The 9,302-nt window shown below is 27.5% G+C and overlaps 1 protein-coding gene across 1 annotated transcript in view; it reads left to right on the top strand.

Moving 5' to 3' along the window:
* The first annotated feature begins 1,640 nt into the window (after positions 1 to 1,640).
* Positions 1,641 to 9,302, top strand: part of LOC108686061 (neuroglobin-like) — a 74,273-nt gene continuing 66,611 nt past the window's right edge. The window contains exons 1-2 of the mRNA XM_018191128.1: positions 1,641 to 1,710; positions 1,987 to 2,036. The gene's annotated coding sequence lies outside the window, so the exon portion shown is untranslated. The remainder of the gene's footprint in view (positions 1,711 to 1,986; positions 2,037 to 9,302) is intronic.

Here is a 9,302-nt window from a genome sequence, read left to right as displayed (position 1 = left end):
TTTGTTTAGGGAATGTTTACACATCGCGCGGCGCGGAGTTACGACGCGCTGCGTCTTACACACCAACGTCACAGCACAACACTCACATTCGTGCGCCGATACTCTGGCGAGCAATAACGTATTATTTCTCGAAACGCAATTATTTTGTACCAATACTTAAAGTGCGGCCGATTTTCCATACAATAGTACTTCAATATTTTGGCAATAATTCCGCATATGCCTCGATTTTCTTTCTACTTTAAACTCGCTCATTTACTTGCTTAATACAAATATCATTATAGATTTAGATGTTGTTTAAATCTATATTATATAAAAAAATCTATAATATACGTAATGTATACCACGATCTTTTCGTATAGGTTAATTCTTATAGAAATTTAATACTATTAGCTAATTAAATTTCATATCTTAAATTAATCTCATTAAGCGGCGTCTGAAATGAGATTTTAAGGAATAAAACTTAAGTTTTTAGCACTAAGCCGTAAAAAATTCATCAATCGTAGTCGAGTATTCTTCTCATAGTTGATTGTAATTGATTAATTTCTTTTTATATTTTTCTATGGCTTACAGCTTAAAACTTAATACTGAAAAACAGTAAGTAATTACTTATTTTAAATATTACAAGCACTGTTCAGTACTTTTAGTACGTTTAGTATTCCAAATAACTAATTACTGTCTTTCAGTAATAAATTGAATAGCATTAGATTTCTACAAGAGATTGAGTTATTATTCTTGCAGCGACATTCGAACGGATAACTATATATTAGTGTGACGCGAGAAATTCCATGAATGATAACATTAAAACATGATTCGTTATAAATTTATTTCGTTTTAAATAATTTGGTTAGCATAACTTGATATGTGTTTACAAGGTATGGAACGTTTTTTTGTTTATCTTAGGTAACCGCGCGATCATTCACATTCTGACGCTCGAAATAGCAGTACGTATCGTTTTCTGTGTCGTTATAATAACTCAAATAATAATAGAAAGCAGCGATATATTAATCTTTCATTAATAAAATATAATATATTTCATATATATATTTTGCATCTCTTATCGCTACTTTCATAATGGATTTATTATTATACATTTATGTGCATTGAAAATACATTAATATTTCTACAACTAAGTAAAGAATAATTATTAAAATAATTAACTATTTTATTTCATTTTTCATTTTATTTTTTCTAATATTTTCTACATCAAATTTTCTATCAGTATTTTTATACTCGATCAACATTCGTTGATAATTTCTTTGAGTTTTTCTTCATTGATTATTTGCTCTTACAGATACCCGAGGACCTGGAAGCCTGACAAATTGACTAACTTGTCGTCTTTACTGAATTTAACTGAATAAACGAACCGCAGCCGATTTGTCGCGTTCGGGAGTGCTGGTTAATCGGACTAAAGAACTTTTGTTTTTAACTTATTCTTCCCTCTCTAATCTATATCCTCGTTCGTGCCGGTAATTGCACTTCTGATAAGTTTGGCACATTTTGACTTGAAGATAAAACTAGATCGTATCATGAGTTTTTTATAAACGGGAGTGTTACATATAGTGTCATGTGAAAACAAATTTTTATTGATTATTAATCCTCGCGCGATCGTAATTATTCGCGAGTGTTGTGTAATCTGAAGAGGAGATCCGACAACCTGAGAGGAGGAGGAGGCCTAGGAGAGGCATCGGGCGCCGGCGGAGCAACTTTGGGGTGAGTATTTGATTATTTGTACATTATTTGTCACTAGTTATTAATCATTTGTTTCATTAATTTGGATGTTTTAAAGAAAAAATTTTATATATAAAATCCTAACAGAATTTGTATTCAAGAAATATAATCTTTTCATGAAAAATTGTCTAATTTTACTTTATTAAGAATCTTACTTAAAAAAAGAACAGAATGTTCAACGTATACAGTTAACTATATTTTTAGATATTATGATTATGAACACTGCTATAATTTGAATCTTATATTTGTGTGTTACAGAATCAACGTAGTCATCGTAGCTATAACTCCGCTGTTGCGCATCGATATTGGTGAGTGACGAAAAATTTATTTTACATTGATACAGCAACAAATTTATAAGAAAAATTGCAATTATTAATTTTATACACATACGTCTACATCATATTTGAGTTCAACAACAACAATATAATATAAATTATAAATAATTATATGATATCTTATGAATCTGTTGCATTAAAACTAGGCTAAAATAAATTTGAAAAAACATTTAATTCTGGATTTCGATTATTATGCATGTGAGGCTTCGCGTACACTATCTCTTTACGCATAAAGCTTGTAGAAGAGAGAAAATTAGAGCTCGTTATAATGACATATTTACTCGAAATATTCTGGTGTATTTTACTTTACATGTAAAAGCAATTAAAAATTAATAATGTTTTGATATATTAATAATATTATTTGAGCATAATTAATGTCAGTTACCTTAATAATAATAATTAGAATTTATTATTCCAAATTTATTATTCAGATAAATATTAGAAAAAATAGAAAGAAGAGATAAAAAATAAAATAAAACTACAATCGAGATATTTTATGATATAAAAATTAGATAAAACTACAAGCTGATGTATTATAATATAAAAATTAGATAAACTTTATTTAAATTCTCTCGTATTTTATGAATAATAAAGAAATGGAGATAATATTATAAAAGATTTACATTATCTATGTACATTTAAATATAAAATAAAAAAAATAGAAAAAAATGAACCATGAAGCATAGGAAAACATTGTAAAATTTGTTATTATACATATATAACACGTAAATACTGCATTTTTATTCATATTTATTACTTTCTCTTCTCAAATATTTTATGTTGAAGTCTATATTTTTATATCTGTCCAGGATTAAATGTTATGTAAATCAATTCAGAAATTCTTTTCTAAAAAATATTTTTATATGACATATAATATAAAAGAAAAGGACTTTAAAAGTTATATATTTAATTATGTATTATGTATTATTGATTATGTATTATATTAGAAAATATCTTATTTAATATTTATTAAATTTATTTAATAAAATGTATGCGCATTAATAATTATTACAAATCTATAATTCTTATAATGTGTCGATTTTATTTTAATTTTTTATAACTTATCTTTGTAAATAGCTTAGCTTACAAAGCTAAATAATGTAAGATCTAAAAAATATTATTGTAGAACGAATTTTTAATTTTAAATTATCTTTAAATTGAACAATTTTGCAAAATATCTGATTTTGGAATAAAATATTTTTCTAACATTGTACATTAAAATTAATTCTAATAATAAAATAACGGGATATTTATATTAGTTTACAAATTCGTGAAAATATATTATGTAAAAATGATTGAATCATAGTAATACTAATTACGATAGAAATTTATCATCCTTTTTGACTTTCATACTCTAAATTTTCCAAGACCAAAGGCAATGCATAAATCTTATCTAGCCAAAAGATTAATTATGTAAGATATAGGACAGTCCATTTGGCGCTACAAATGAATTCGAAGTTTTTGATTGATGAAAGAAAGAATTTTACTAATTGACCAATCAAAGAATGTTTCGAAGCATTTGTAGCATTAAGTGGACCGCAACCTACATCGTACAATATTGATAAATGATACGTAATGTAGGTGTCTCAACATCAAACAATACGAGTGAAAGGTACGCAAGGTAGGCGTACAATATTTTTTCACGTGTAATCATACATAGGGAATCAGAAACGAAATAATGCCGTCATATTAAATTCCAATCCTTTGCAAATTAAAATCTCAACTTATTGCAAATGAAACTCTAATTCGCACATCATGTCTCGGATCTCGAGTGATTATCTGTAAAAGATCCTACTGGATTAACCAATAGGACCTCTCCATGAATCACGTATCACATGTGCGATCTGTATACTAGATAGGATTACAGATAGAAATATGGATAGATTCGAATAAGGATACGGGTAGATAGGCTGCGAATAGAATGATAAGTGTGGATATAATTCGATAATTTAAAGTCATAGAAAAAAAAAATGTTTAATTACAAATTTTAATTTATCTTTATGAAATTAAATAATTGATTTAGAAATAAAAAAATTTAATTATAAAAAAATAATCTATTGTGAAATTATATGTAACTTTTATCATTATCATATAATATATTATACATTTATTTATATGTACATTATATTAATTATGTAATAAAAAGTATGTAAATTTTAATATTTTTATATTAAATATAAAAATATAATTATATAAGTATAAATATATTATTTATAATACAAAAGTGAATAAAAATGAATGTAAATAAGTTCAGACCTTAATTGTTTTTCGTTGTATCAATAATTTTTAATTTTGCATTAATCGATCTGAAAAATAAAATTTTGCTATTTGAAAATATTTAAATAAACTTTTTAATGTTTCTCAAGAATGCAGAGAATAACGGGATTCGAAAATCTCTGCTGACAATTGAATAATCGATCAATTTGCTTTTTCTCGAGGGGGCTTCTCTTCATGAAGATGTTTTCTAATCCTGAGCCTCTTCTTCACGCGATTACGCAGATTATCCGGAATAATTTACACATCGCTGCGTAGATATAATGTATACTGATAGAAAAAACCAATGTAACGTGTTTACTGGACAATAGAATACCGAATTTACGTACTTAAAGAAACACGCGGTTCTTATCCGGTTTAATCGTGTTTTTTCCATTCTTCATTAGTAATTTATAAAATAAATACTTGATGTTAAATATGTTAATTAAGGATCTGTAAGGTTTGTAACGTCCGGTAGCATTACGTTTACTTAAACTCATTGTCATTCACCTTATGCGTTATATCTGCGTACCATTGATTCTCTACCGATACGCACATTGTACGCACAACGAATCAGGCATGCGTGTTCGAAATAAACGAAGACAGCAAGTGCTAATGATTCTTAATGACTAACTCTTTCAACTCTTCCTCCTATATATACATATATTTCTTCATTCGTAAAACCTCTCTCATACTTTAATTATCTTCGTCTTTGTCTTTGATGTTATATTTTCCGAGATTATATTTACTTTTATTATACTTGCATTTTATTAAACTTTGATAGTATAAACTTCTAAAAATAGCTTTTAATAAAAACTTTAATTAATGGTTCATTCTTTATTATAAATATTTCTTTTTTTTTAAATAATACAATTTAATTAATACTTGATTGATTGTGTGATAAATAAATAAAGCTTGATATTTATTATATTAAATAGCAATCTTATTTTTTTAATAATTTCTTATCAAATAAAAAATTTCTTGAAGAAAACTAGTTTTAGAAATAATTGTTATAAATATACACATTTCAAATTCTAAATAATATACATTCTAAGTAAAATATCTATAAACGTTCGCACATTATTATATACAGTCTAAACCATAAGTTCTCTGTATATTACGTAAAATTATTCATATCTGTACACTTGCACATATTTCCTAATTAAGGGAACAATACTCATACATTTCCACGTCCTGACCGATTTCACACGACTTAATCTGAACATCCTAACATGATGCTATTGCAAGAACTAGTCAATTATTAGCATTCTGATTACAAGTTTCATGCTTTAATATCTTGTTCCGAGTTGTAACCGATTTCATGTAATTCAATCGATTTTATTCCCTACGATATCGCGCAAATATTTTTCTTTAGTTCGTTACTTGATTTAATAAAATTAATTTGCCTGTGTAAATTGAGAGACATTGCATGAGATAATTAAATACTATAATACGAACTTTGTTTAAGGAAGTATTTATTTATTCTACATCTACAAACAATATGATAATTTTTATCAAGAAGTAAATAATTAAATGAAACATTTTCAATGTTTTTAATTAATTTTAAAAAGCATCCATAGAAATGACTTCCAAATTTGATTAAACTCTTAATAATAACTCTTAATAATAAAAAAAAAATAATTCGATTGTAGCTCGAAAACTATAAAAAAATTATATGAAAAAACTTTGTAGTCATTTAAGATGAAGCAACTTTCAGAATCTTCTAACTCTCTTTATGTTTATGTCCAAAAGCGATTTCGAAATCATTAGATTCTATAGCCCGTCTCACAGAATAGCGCTGTACAGTTAGTCGAATGACGCGATATATGAGAGGTAGCCGACAGATGTTCATACCGTTGAAGAAACGTGGGATGAGTCGACGTCCTAGGATATTCTCGCGAGGAAGTCATCTCCGAGCGACGCGACTTCGTCACAGAGGAGATGGCAAATGCGAAACGGCGCGGCGCGTCGGCAGGTGTTGGCAGATCTGCGCGCAATTCGTAGATATGAAATGCACGCGGATATAGGAGAGCGTAGAAGCGGTTATCAAATGCGGCCTTTAGAAATGGATGGTTCTGGGAATAAAAGGGAATGGAAAAGATGGAATATAGGACGCGCGTTGATGGGAAAATATATTTACGCATTTTTGTTGAAGGATATTCAAAGGGTGTAGCAATGGCACGAAAATATTTTCGAGATACAAGATTGATTTTTACACCGCGTGTGAAAATTTATTTCATGAAAGTCATATTGATAGATATTTCATTCATATAAGCACGTTATATAATTTAATATATCGCTTATTATACATATACAAGGGCCACTTAAATAAAAACCCTGGAAAATATTTCACTTATTTTTGATAATACAAAAAAATGTTTTAGATGATAATGGAATGATTTCAAGGGAACGTAGCGAACGTGCAGTTACGTTTTTTTTCTAGGTAGAGGCGTGAAAAAGATGTAAAGGTCTCTTCCCTTTTTTAAAGAATTATATAATTATATAATTTTTTTTACATAATATGATTGTTCTATTTATTCTACATATAAAAGTGTTAAGATAAAGATATAAAAAATTAATAGTTTATGAGATATTTTATACTTTATTTTAGCACATATTGATATAAAATATTCAATATCTCGTAAACTATTAATTTTTTATACGTATTAAATATAATATTTTATAAGTATTAAATATGCAGAATATAAGTTATAAGTATACAGAATAATTAGAGGAATCATATTATGTAAAAAAAATCATATAGTTCCATTAAAAAAGTAACATTTACATCTTTTTGGCGCCTTTACCTAGAAAGAAACGTGACCGAAATACATCTCCCTCGAAATTGTTCCACTTTCATTTAAAACATTTTTTTCGTATCATCAAAAATAAGTGAAATATTCAAGGTTTTCGAATGAAATAAACTAATAAATTTATATATAAAAAAGTATCTTGTTTATAGAACAAATTTTTAAAAGAGAAATCTAAACACGTAAAAATAGAACATCTCTTTTGTGGCCTAAATTTGTCTCGGGTCAAAGATTAAAGCACGAGCTGACGGCATTAAATTAGTAAGCATGTCGCTTACAAAGTTGTTGAACTATATGCTCGGCTTGTCATGGCAAAATACACGTTGCAAATGCATCGCCGCACGCTAAAGCACTAACGCTAAAGCATGACAGTGTATTCGCCACTCTATACGACTGTCTAATTAATTACGAGTAGCGAAAAGCTATTGCAGATAACAACACCAAGAATAGCCAAATGGTATTCGGCGCGCGAAGGGTATCACGAATCAAACATTCTCGTCTTCTTCACATTGCGTCTTCTTCACATCTCATCCAGAAAACATTCTTTTGTCTAGTTGCGGCTTTATTACGATCTACCTTGAGTAATAATGGGTTATTATTTATAAGAATCTACGAACGATTGCATTATAGTTTTCATAATTTTATAGGATTTATGTAAAACTAGCTCGAAACCTTATAATGATTTGACATAAAGAATGCAAATAACATGCATCGCTTTTTTCCGCATTACGCGAATACAAATGTCTCTGAAACTATTACGTGGGAACTAGAAACTCGCTTAGTATTGTGTAGAACTTAAATCCAGGCACTCTGAAGCGGTTCACGTATAAATAACAAGATTATAAATTGTAAGCTTTCCTAGTAAATTATCAAATAATTTGCAAGGACAGAACTAGAAATGAAAGCTTTAAGATTCGATCTGTTGTAAAAGGTAGTTCTTTATGCCTGTATTAAAATTGCAAACTTTAGACACTCCTTAATTTTTAAAAATTAACAATAAATATAAAAATTTTGAAGATGATTGCAACATTATTATATTTATTGTTAATTTTTGAAGAATTAAGAAATATTTAAAATTAGAGTTAAAAATTCTCAATATAAACATAAAAGACTATCTTTTAGAATAAATTGCAATTGAAAAGCACGTTTCTATTTCTAATTCTTCTCTTGTTAAAAGAAAAACTACACACATACGTATATTATCTATTATATTTTTTGTCATCTTTAATCTCCGAACATCTTTTTTTCGAAAATATTTTTTAAAATATTATTTTTGAAATAATTTTTAAAATCAGAAATTAATAAAAAGCTTAAAATGTATGGTATAATTCACAGAAAATATGAAAAGGAAGTTGTATATTTAATTATACACCGTAAAATTAATAAACTCCATTACAAATCTTCAACCAAATCAAAATTTTTTTAAATTGCGATAACAATTCCTTTCTACTGTTATTTATTAATAAAAAATACAGTAATTTTACTACTATGTTAAAAAAAGTAACTGTAATACAAAGATTTAGGCTTGAACAAATTTACAGCTTTCATTTCATGATATTCGATAAAAAATTAATAATTAACGAAATTAACAAAACGCTATGTTAATTTATTAATTATAAAATTGACCATAATAAGAAGTTTGAAAAATTCGATTAAAAAAGCAAACGAGAATCTAGATTTAACAACACTTCAAACGAGACACCGTTTTGATCACATCAATTCACTATAATTTTTTTAACATAGTTCCTCGCTAGCATAACGATGATTCGATAAATCAAAGTATCTAGGAACTAACTGTACTTGAATTTATCTTGCAATAGTCACGATTCAATCGAGTGCGTTCCGGGACAATAAAGAGAGCTCAATTGTGACTCGTGCCATAAAACCAGTTGGTTTACGCATCGTTAACGATAGGTAGCATCCTTAAGCTCACGATATTTAATATCAATATTAAAAATAATGATATCTTATATTACGAGGTAACGAGAAACAATATTTTTTTCTCTGGAGATAGAAGAACACAGATTTTCATATTTTCTGAGAATTCATGTAATTGACTTACTTTCTAAAATAAACCGCAAACTTGCTCCGTACTTGCAACTAATAAATTATAATTACGGATATAAAAAAATAACATTAGAAACGTGACATTCATAATTTCCATCTTCAGATACTT

This window comes from Atta colombica, unplaced genomic scaffold (genome assembly GCF_001594045.1).
Source record: "Atta colombica isolate Treedump-2 unplaced genomic scaffold, Acol1.0 scaffold163, whole genome shotgun sequence".
Classification (NCBI taxonomy): domain Eukaryota; kingdom Metazoa; phylum Arthropoda; class Insecta; order Hymenoptera; family Formicidae; genus Atta; species Atta colombica.
This window is presented reverse-complemented; position numbering and strand designations above follow the sequence as displayed.